General features: G+C 52.5%; 1 long non-coding RNA gene across 1 annotated transcript; it reads right to left on the bottom strand.

Annotated features, from left to right (window-relative positions):
• Positions 1 to 2,146: 2,146 nt before the first annotated feature.
• On the bottom strand, positions 2,147 to 6,680 carry LOC143818228 (uncharacterized). The gene is made up of 2 exons (XR_013224399.1): positions 6,535 to 6,680; positions 2,147 to 3,216 (listed from the first exon to the last, which is right to left on the bottom strand). It is a non-coding gene; the product is annotated as an uncharacterized LOC143818228 (long non-coding RNA).
• Positions 6,681 to 9,287: the final 2,607 nt, after the last annotated feature.

Below are 9,287 nucleotides of genomic sequence, written 5' to 3'. Positions count from 1 at the left end.
AAATCCTTGTCCCAGCCCAGCGTTCAGCTGCCCCTACCCCAGGCATTGGAACAAAAAAGAAAGTTCCCAGCTCCCAGCCACAGGCCCAAATGCTAAACGGGCACATTTCCAGACTGCTTGCCGTGGAAATGTTGCTATTTAGGCTGGTAGACAAGTAGGATTTCCGCCGACTCAAGGCAGCATCCATCCCTCGGTACTTGGTCTCCAGCCACAACTTTTTCTCCTGATGTGGCATCCCAGCCTTGTACCAGCACATGTCTAGGAACATCATCCATGCCCTTACCAATGCAGTTACTGCCATTGTCCACTTAACAGCCGGAACGTGGACAAGCGATTGTGGCACACTGGGTGAACATTGTGAGGGCTGGGGCTGAGTCACACCCTGGCACGGTGCATGTGCTCCCAAAGTTGAGGATTGCTGGCCCTACTTCTATGAGGGTTTCCTCTACCTCCTACAGCAGTTCCTGCATCCCCTCCTGCTCAACCTCATCATCCAACTCTGATGTGCTATCTTAGGGCACATCATCCACATTAGCCAGAAGCTGGAAACTCTGCAGCACAGCCTCAGTGAAGTGGCCACAGGCTTTGCTGAAGATTATTTCTAGGAGACAAAATGCACACCATGGCAGAGTTACTTAAAGGAATAACTGTAGTGATGAGCGAATACATTCGGCACTAATCGGTACTCACACAAATAGTGCGTTATTTGGGCTATTCGTTAATTGGTGATATTCGCATCGGTATGTTCGAGTGACCCGCCCAGGATGTTTAGCACTTTATTTTGCAGCCAATGAACATGCTGGGCTTGCTTACGAATCACAGTAATGACGGCACCATCGTTGGTGTGGCATTACTGTGATTGGCTGGCCTTCCAGCATCATGGGGAAAATTTAAAGGTTGCTGGGGCCATCTTGTGGACATTGCAGCCGGAAACAGCATAGGGAGAGAGTAGTTTCAGCGTAGGGACAGTGAAAGTAGTGTAGGGAGACTGATAGGAGTTTATACTGAGGGTATGTGCACACGTCCTGACCTTGGCAAGGTTGACTACCCGTGACTTCCCCCACCTTCTTGAATAACCACACCACATCAGTAATTTGGATAATAACGGCCACAGCAGCCAATTTATTATTGATATTAATAAAAACGGACCCTTGGTGCGGCCCTCGAAGCTAACCCGCTCCTGGTCTGGTGATTATTCCGTCGGCACTGCCTCTTCCCTCTCAGCCTTACTTCCAGCTGCGTTTTTACCCAAGCTCAGAAGCATCCTGAGTTGAGGGAAGAGGTTGCCTCCATCCGTTAACCTGTACCCGACTTCCATCGTCGGGTACCCACCCATCGGTACCGCGCACCCGACCTCCAACATCAGGGTGGCCCTCCGGGTCCCCCGATAGCGTGACCCCGACCTACCTCGTCGGGTATCACGCAAGTATCACCAGACCACGAACTAAGTAACTATCCATGGCAGTGGGTGGGGGGTCCCGCAGTGCAAGAATCCCCCCTCTACCGTACTTTTTTGCCAGCTTCGAGGACCCACCAACGCTCAAATCATCATCCGATGATGTAACAGAACCTCGCGCTCACAAAGAGCTATCCGCCACCAGTCAGGAGAGGAAAAACCCCCTGTGGGGGAAACCTCCAGGGAACCATGGTGATGGACTGCCCTTCCCCTGGGCTTAAAGGTAACTGCCAAATAAGTAATTCTTGTATCAGTCTCGCTCTTGTCCGCGTCCGAATGGTTCATCTGGCTACTGCGACCCGGTCTTCCTTCTTTTCGTCAGGGATGGGTGGGTGGGGCTTGATGTCCGGCCGTCCAGAGAGGGAAAGAGGGCTACGGCTCCTCCCTGCATCCTTTTTATCCCCCCGTGCCCCCCCCCTCTCCCTCTGTCCTAGGTCACTTCCCCTATGTCACTTCCCCTATGTCACTTCCCCTTTAATTAGTCCCCTAATACTTCCCCCCCCCCGGCTTACCCCCTTGCTGTCCCCCTGCCTTCTCCCAATCCCCCATTCCTACGTCACTTGCAACCTGCCCGGTCATGGCCCCCTCCTTACGGACCCTCCGTGCCTTATCCGGGGGTTACTTGACCTTGGCAAGGTTGACTACCCGTGACTTCCCCCACCTTCTTGAATAACCACACCACATCAGTAATTTGGATAATAACGGCCACAGCAGCCAATTTATTATTGATATTAATAAAAACGGACCCTTGGTGCGGCCCTCGAAGCTAACCCGCTCCTGGTCTGGTGATTATTCCGTCGGCACTGCCTCTTCCCTCTCAGCCTTACTTCCAGCTGCGTTTTTACCCAAGCTCAGAAGCATCCTGAGTTGAGGGAAGAGGTTGCCTCCATCCGTTAACCTGTACCCGACTTCCATCGTCGGGTACCCACCCATCGGTACCGCGCACCCGACCTCCAACATCAGGGTGGCCCTCCGGGTCCCCCAATAGCGTGACCCCGACCTACCTCGTCGGGTATCACGCAAGTATCACCAGACCACGAACTAAGTAACTATCCATGGCAGTGGGTGGGGGGTCCCGCAGTGCAAGAATCCCCCCTCTACCGTACTTTTTTGCCAGCTTCGAGGACCCACCAACGCCACACCGAGAGCCCTTGACCTTCAAGTGCTCGAGACCCCACCAACCAACCCTGCTGCGGCCTTCCGCATCCCCCCAAGCAAGCCTTCAATCCACAAGTCGGTTCCCGCGGTGTTCAAATGTACCCCGTCCCCTAGCCAGTAATCTCCCTCTGTAGAGTCCAAGCCTGCATGACGTATCGTCACCCCTCCGTTCCGTGACACGAACTTAGATACCTCCTTGTTCACTGTTATCCGGGCTTTGTTAATTTTTTTCACTGACCGTGCCCCTCGCCAGTTTTTTCTAGGTACCATGTCTGACCACACCAGCCTCAAGTTTGGAAATGCTAATCCCAGCTGTCTTATATCCGTTCTAATTTTTGCACTCAGCCCTTTTCCCGAGATAGCCCCCAAGTCGTTCCCCCCTGCGTGTAAAACTAATATATCTGGGACCCCATAGAGGTTTACCGCCCTGAAAAACTCGTGCAGTACCCGGCCCCATGTTAAACCCTGGTATCCCAACCACCTAATCACCGCCCCATTCCTTGCCATACCTAACTGTCTTCCGCCCGTCCGTCTGTCAGCCCGCTGTGCTCCCCAGTAAACGTATGAATGTCCTAGAATCCAAATCACGATCGGGACTTGTCCTGTAACAAACAGAAAGAAATCAGTGTGATGCGTTAATACCGGGGGGGATCGCTGCCTCATATCCTTGAGGTCGTACGTAAGACCTGTACCGCCGCGACTCCCACCGGCCAATTCGCTTTACTGTTTCCGGGCTCAGCCCCCCCACCGCGGCCTCCGTTGCCGCCCCGATCCGGAAGGAATGGCCTGTGTATCTCCCAGGGTTCCCACCTGCCCTTACCATACATGTCCGGAATACTTTAATGAATTGATACCTGGACAAATATGACCCATCCTCGTGACATAGCAGCGGTCCGTCCTGCTTAGGCCTGGCTGCCGAGAATATCCCGAAACACTTACATGGACACATCATAGAACCGCTTACTCTTCCCAATAACACCCTTTTTCCTTTTCCCCTTTGGTCAGTCTTTGACCTCCTAATCCAAAATTCCAATCCCCTTTTTGTCTTTATCACGTCTTCGGCTAGAATGCCTCCTGCTATGGCCTTGCCTGGCGCTACCAGCTCCCCTATCCTCATTGCTCCAAAGAATGCGAGTGAAAAGGCCAACCTAAACAAGCCAACCTCAAATTGTGTCCTGCACACCCCTTCCAACTGCTCTCCTAATACTTCTAACATGCCGAAAGACACGGGCCGCCTGTTGTCTTTTTTTTTAACCTTACCCTTCCTGTAACCTTTTAAAGCCTGTCTGACTAAGAAACTCTTTGTCAAATCGGTTCTGTTCCTAAGTTTAAACCCAAATGCTAATCCTGCAATTAGTTGACTCATTTTTGCCGCCGACCAACTATCATCTGCGGCCTGCCTAATTCCCATCAATAACACCCCAATCTGCTCCTCTTCCGACATGTCCTCGTCCCCCCGGCCTAGCCATTGTTCCCACTGGCCCCACGACCGTCCGTACGCCGCCCACGTTCTACTTGTTACGGATGCCTTGATCAGCGGTTCAGCCGCCCAGATGCCACGTTCCATAATCCGGGAGGGCAGGGTAGGCCCTCTTCTTCCGCTTCGGGGGCCAACGCCCGAAACCGCTGCCACTGAAAACGAGAAAGCGCATCAGCGACAGAGTTAAATTCTCCCGGGACATGAGATGCTGTCACATGAGCATTGATAACTAAGCATTCCAACACTAGCTGCCTCAACACTCTAATAACTGGCGGCGAAGACGCGGTGATGTTATTTATGGCCATGACCACTCCCATGTTATCGCACTTAAACCTAACTTTCCGGTTCCTCAGCCGATGCCCCCATAGTGTTACCGCCACCAGGATTGGGAAAATTTCCAGTAGTGCAATGTTTTTTATCAGCCCTGAACGCACCCACTCCTCTGGCCATGCTGCCGCGCACCACTGCCCCTGACAGTAAGCTCCAAAACCATGACTGCCCGCTGCGTCCGTGTACAATTCAATATCCGAATTACAACATCCCCCATCCATAACCAGGGACAGCCCGTTGTACTTTTCTAAGAATGTGTCCCAAACCGCCAGATCTGCTTTGTTATCTGCTGTCAATCGCACATAATGCTGCGGTGATTTTACGCCGGCCGTTGTCGCCGCCAATCTCCTCGTGAATATCCTGCCCATCGGCATGACTCGACATGCGAAATTCAAACTCCCCAGCAAGGACTGTACCTCCCGCAGCTTCAGCTTTTTAGCTCTCCTAGCCCTGCCTATTTCCAATTTCAGGGCTGCCACCTTCTCTCCCGGGAGACGACACTCCCACTTTACTGTGTCGATCATGATCCCCAGAAAGGAGATACATGACGTCGGGCCGACAGTTTTTTCGGGAGCCAATGGTATCCCGAACTCTTTAGCCACCCCTTGCAGATTTTTTAACATGGTATCGCCCACCCCTGATTGTGCAGGACCTACGCACCAAAAATCATCAAGGTAGTGGATCAATGATCCCAATCCCGTGATATCCTTCACTACCCATTCCAGGAATGTGCTAAAGGCTTCGAACAACGAACATGACAACGAGCATCCCATAGGTAAACACCTGTCTATGAAATACTCTCCCTCCCAATAGCACCCGAGCAACCGCTGACTGTCCGGGTGAACCGGCAATAACCGAAAGGCAGACTCCACATCCGTTTTCGCCATCAGCGCCCCCTTTCCGCATTTTCTTACCCATTCTAATGCCAGGTCAAATGATGCGTATAGCACCGCACACAAATCCGGATCGATGCCGTCGTTGACGGACTTACCACGGGGATATGACAGGTGATGTATCATTCGGAAATTGTTCGGCTCCTTCTTTGGTACAATGCCCAATGGAGAAACCACCAAGCCCGATATGGGTGGGAAACTAAACGGACCCGCCATTCGGCCCATCAGCACCTCTTTCTCAAGTTTCTGTTTGACAACAGCGGGGTGCTGATAGGCCGAACTGAGATTCTTCAGCTTCCCCGGCATTTGGCACGCCGGGGAAGGGATAGAAAATCCCTCCTTGAAGCCTTTGATCAACAAATCCGCTTTTTTCCTGTCCGGGTACCTACTTAGATAAGGGAGCATCGCGTGCAGCTTGACTGGTGTTTGCCCCTTGACCATGACCGGCTCCTCCCACCTTCCCACTGTACTTCCTCTGACACCTATTGACCCCGTGTGCCGATCCGCCACAATAGGAACATATGTGCCTAAATTTACAGCCTGTTCCGAATTTGCACTGACCCTCATTGAATTGCCAACAAAGCCCCTGTTTCTGATTCCCACCACGGCCTGGAAAACTCCCCCTTGCCGGGCTTCCTGCGCTATATCCTGCATGGCCGGCGCCACCGGCCCCTCCCTGAAAGGGCATCCAATGTCTTTGATTCTGCGACATAACGTCCAACCACAGGCCAATATCTTTTTGATCCCATCTCATCGATGGTCGCATCGCCTTGCGCTGACGAAATTGTTCGTCATACCGCAGCCAAGCTAGTCCCCCATATGACTTGTAAGCCTCCCCAATGGCGTTCATGTAGCAAAACAACTGCGAGCAGTTTTCTGGCGCCTTTTCCCCAATGACGCTACCCAATATCGTAAAGGCATGCCACCAATTTGTGAACGTGTGTGTCACCGTAATTGTTCGCTCTTCTTCCTTCCTCCCTCCTTCCCTTCCTACCTTTGTGCTCCCCCTCTCTACCGGCAAAAGCGAGAAGATGTCCACATACTCGTCCCTCCATATTCTTTCCCTCATCTCCTTCTTAAGGTGATTACCTAAGTTACCCGTAAAACAAAAATATATATCCCCCCGAGCCGTGTCGTCCCTTGCGATCCCTGGCTCCCCCCGCCCGCTTGCAATGTGCCTGCATATGTATCTGTAGAAAGCATGTGTTCATAATTACCAGGCCGCGCGGGAGTCATCCTCCCCCCGGCCGCTGTGCTCCGGGAATCCTCCTCGCCGCCGCTGTCCGCATCCCGGAATGAGGGCCCTCTTGTTCCTTGCGACCATCGTCCGTCCTCAGCGTGCTCGTCTCCCGTCTCTTCTTGGCTCCCGTGGCTATACTGTGAGATGGCCCTCCTATCACTAGTTCTATTTGCCTGCCTGGCTCTGCCCTGGGTGTCTTGCTGGTGGCTCTGGCCCTGCACACCGCTGCGGGTCCCTGGCTGTCTGGGGGTACTCACGGCCATGGGCCGTCGCCTTCTGCTACCGCCTGGCCCCTGCTCCCTCGAAGGGCTCCTTGCCCTGCGCTGTTGCCCTCTTACCGGCAACTCCATGGACAGCCTTTCGGGGGGTCTAGTCCTGCGTGTTGGCCTCCTCCCCCCTTCTTCCCCCACAGGCATCTGGCTGGACGACCCCGGTATCTGCGTTTTTTCCACAGGCGCCTCGCTGGGCATCCCGCTTCCCGGGGGCCTTTGAGAAGGACCCCGGAAACAAGATGGCGCCGCCCATGTGTTCTGGCTCTCTTGCATGGCCGCGGGGAGAATGCTCACCCACCCGGCCGCCTCGGTTGCTGGGGTTGCCCCCGGAACTCTCCCCGGTGATCCCAGCCCCTGTCCCTGCTGCTGGGCTGCCGTGGGTCCCGCGGTCTCCCTCCACCGCCCCCCCGTCTGCTCAGCTTCTCCTGTTCCTTGCCTTTCCTGATCAGCGGAGCGTGCAGCATCCGTCGCCCGGGGCCTGCTTCTCCTGCGGCTACTACTGGTGGAACCCCCTGCCCTCCTCCTGCGGGATCCTGAGCTGCCCTCACTCCTGCGCCCCGGACCTGCCCCCCCAGCCGGCACCGAGGACTCCCTGTTAATACCACCACCGCCCACCCCCAGGATACCTTCTGCAATGCTTTCTAACCATCCTGGGGGGTGAGCGCTGGCAGCCGCCTGGAGCCTGGAGACGACGTCCATGCCTGGTAAGGTGTGCTTGTGAGATGGGAGAGCCCGGTGCGGGGTGGGAGCTGCTTGATGTCCGGCCGTCCAGAGAGGGAAAGAGGGCTACGGCTCCTCCCTGCATCCTTTTTATCCCCCCGTGCCCCCCCCTCTCCCTCTGTCCTAGGTCACTTCCCCTATGTCACTTCCCCTATGTCACTTCCCCTTTAATTAGTCCCCTAATACTTCCTCCCCCCCCCCCCGGCTTACCCCCTTGCCGTCCCCCTGCCTTCTCCCAATCCCCCATTCCTACGTCACTTGCAACCTGCCCGGTCATGGCCCCCTCCTTACGGACCCTCCGTGCCTTATCCGGGGGTTACTGGATTTCTTGCAGAAATTTCCTGAAGAAAACCGGAAATTTTCTGCAAGAAGTCCTTTTTTTTTTTTGCGTTTTTTTTCCGTTTTTTTCGCGGTAATTAGCTTGCAGAATGCTAAAGTTTTCCAAGCGATCTGTAGCATCGCTTGGAAAACTGACTGACAAGTTGGTCACACTTGTCAAACATACTGTTTGACAAGTGTGACCAACTTTTTACTATAGATGCTGCTTATGCAGCATCTATAGTAAAAGATAGAATGTTTAAAAATAATAAAAAAAATAAAAAAATGGTTATACTCACCCTCTGCAGACAGCCAATCTAATCAGCGGCGTCCGTTCCTATCGATGCCGGTGTGGTTCAGGACCTTCGATGATGTCGCGGCTTGTGATTGGTCGCGTGAGTCACATGAGCGGTCACGCGACCAATCACAAGACAGCGACGTTATCACAGGTCCTGAACCACACCATCTATAGGAACGGAAGAGAGAGCATGCAACGGAGAGGCGGGAACACTTCGGGGGCCATCAGAGGGTGAGTATATCACTATTTTTTACTTTAATTCTTTTTTTTTTACCAATTATATGGTGCCCAGTCCGTGGAGGAGAGTCTCCTCTCCTCCACCCTGGGTACCAACCGCACATAATCTGCTTACTTCCCGCATGGTGGGCATAGCCCCGTGCGGGAAGTAAGCAGATCAATGCACTCCTAGGTGTGTGGAATCCCCGCAATTCCGCATTTTTAATAAACATGTTGCTTTTTTTTCCGCGATGCGATTTTTTCGCAGAAAAAAATGCAACATTTGCACAAAAAATGCGGAATACCCTGTAAATAATAGGAGGCATATGTAAGCGTTTTTTTCGCATTTTTATCAGGTTTTTATAGCGAAAAAACGCGAAAAAAACGTGAAAAATCCTGAACGTGTGCACAAGGCCTGAGGGTTTCTTCATTCCAAAAAGCTCAGAGTTGAAGATTGTGAAGAGATTAGATTACTTGTTTGTTAGGTGGGGTTAAATTTTAGTAGTAGTGAGAGATTTAATAGGAAAGGCAGGCATCTGGGTGGGTGTTCTGATCATTGCAAGTACACACTGCAGATTTCTTCTATTTCTAACTGTGTTGTATAGTAGTTATTATTAGGAACAGACTTTGGGATTAGGGTGAAATAGGGAGGGTTTCATCCACTACCACAATATACAAGTCAGTAATTTGGTGATGGAAATAAATATTAGGTAGTAACTAGTGTGGAGCGATACCTTCCGATATCGGGAAATATTGGATTGGATATGCCCAAAAAATATCGGGTATCGCCGATTCCGATACCGGAAACCAATGCAAGTCAATGGGACACAAATATCGGAATGAAAATAAACCCTTTCTTTCCTTGCACATCCAGTTTGGGAGGGGGGAAGAGTGTGGGTGGTGCAT

This window comes from Ranitomeya variabilis, chromosome 3 (genome assembly GCF_051348905.1).
Source record: "Ranitomeya variabilis isolate aRanVar5 chromosome 3, aRanVar5.hap1, whole genome shotgun sequence".
In the NCBI taxonomy this organism is placed as follows: domain Eukaryota; kingdom Metazoa; phylum Chordata; class Amphibia; order Anura; family Dendrobatidae; genus Ranitomeya; species Ranitomeya variabilis.
This window is presented reverse-complemented; position numbering and strand designations above follow the sequence as displayed.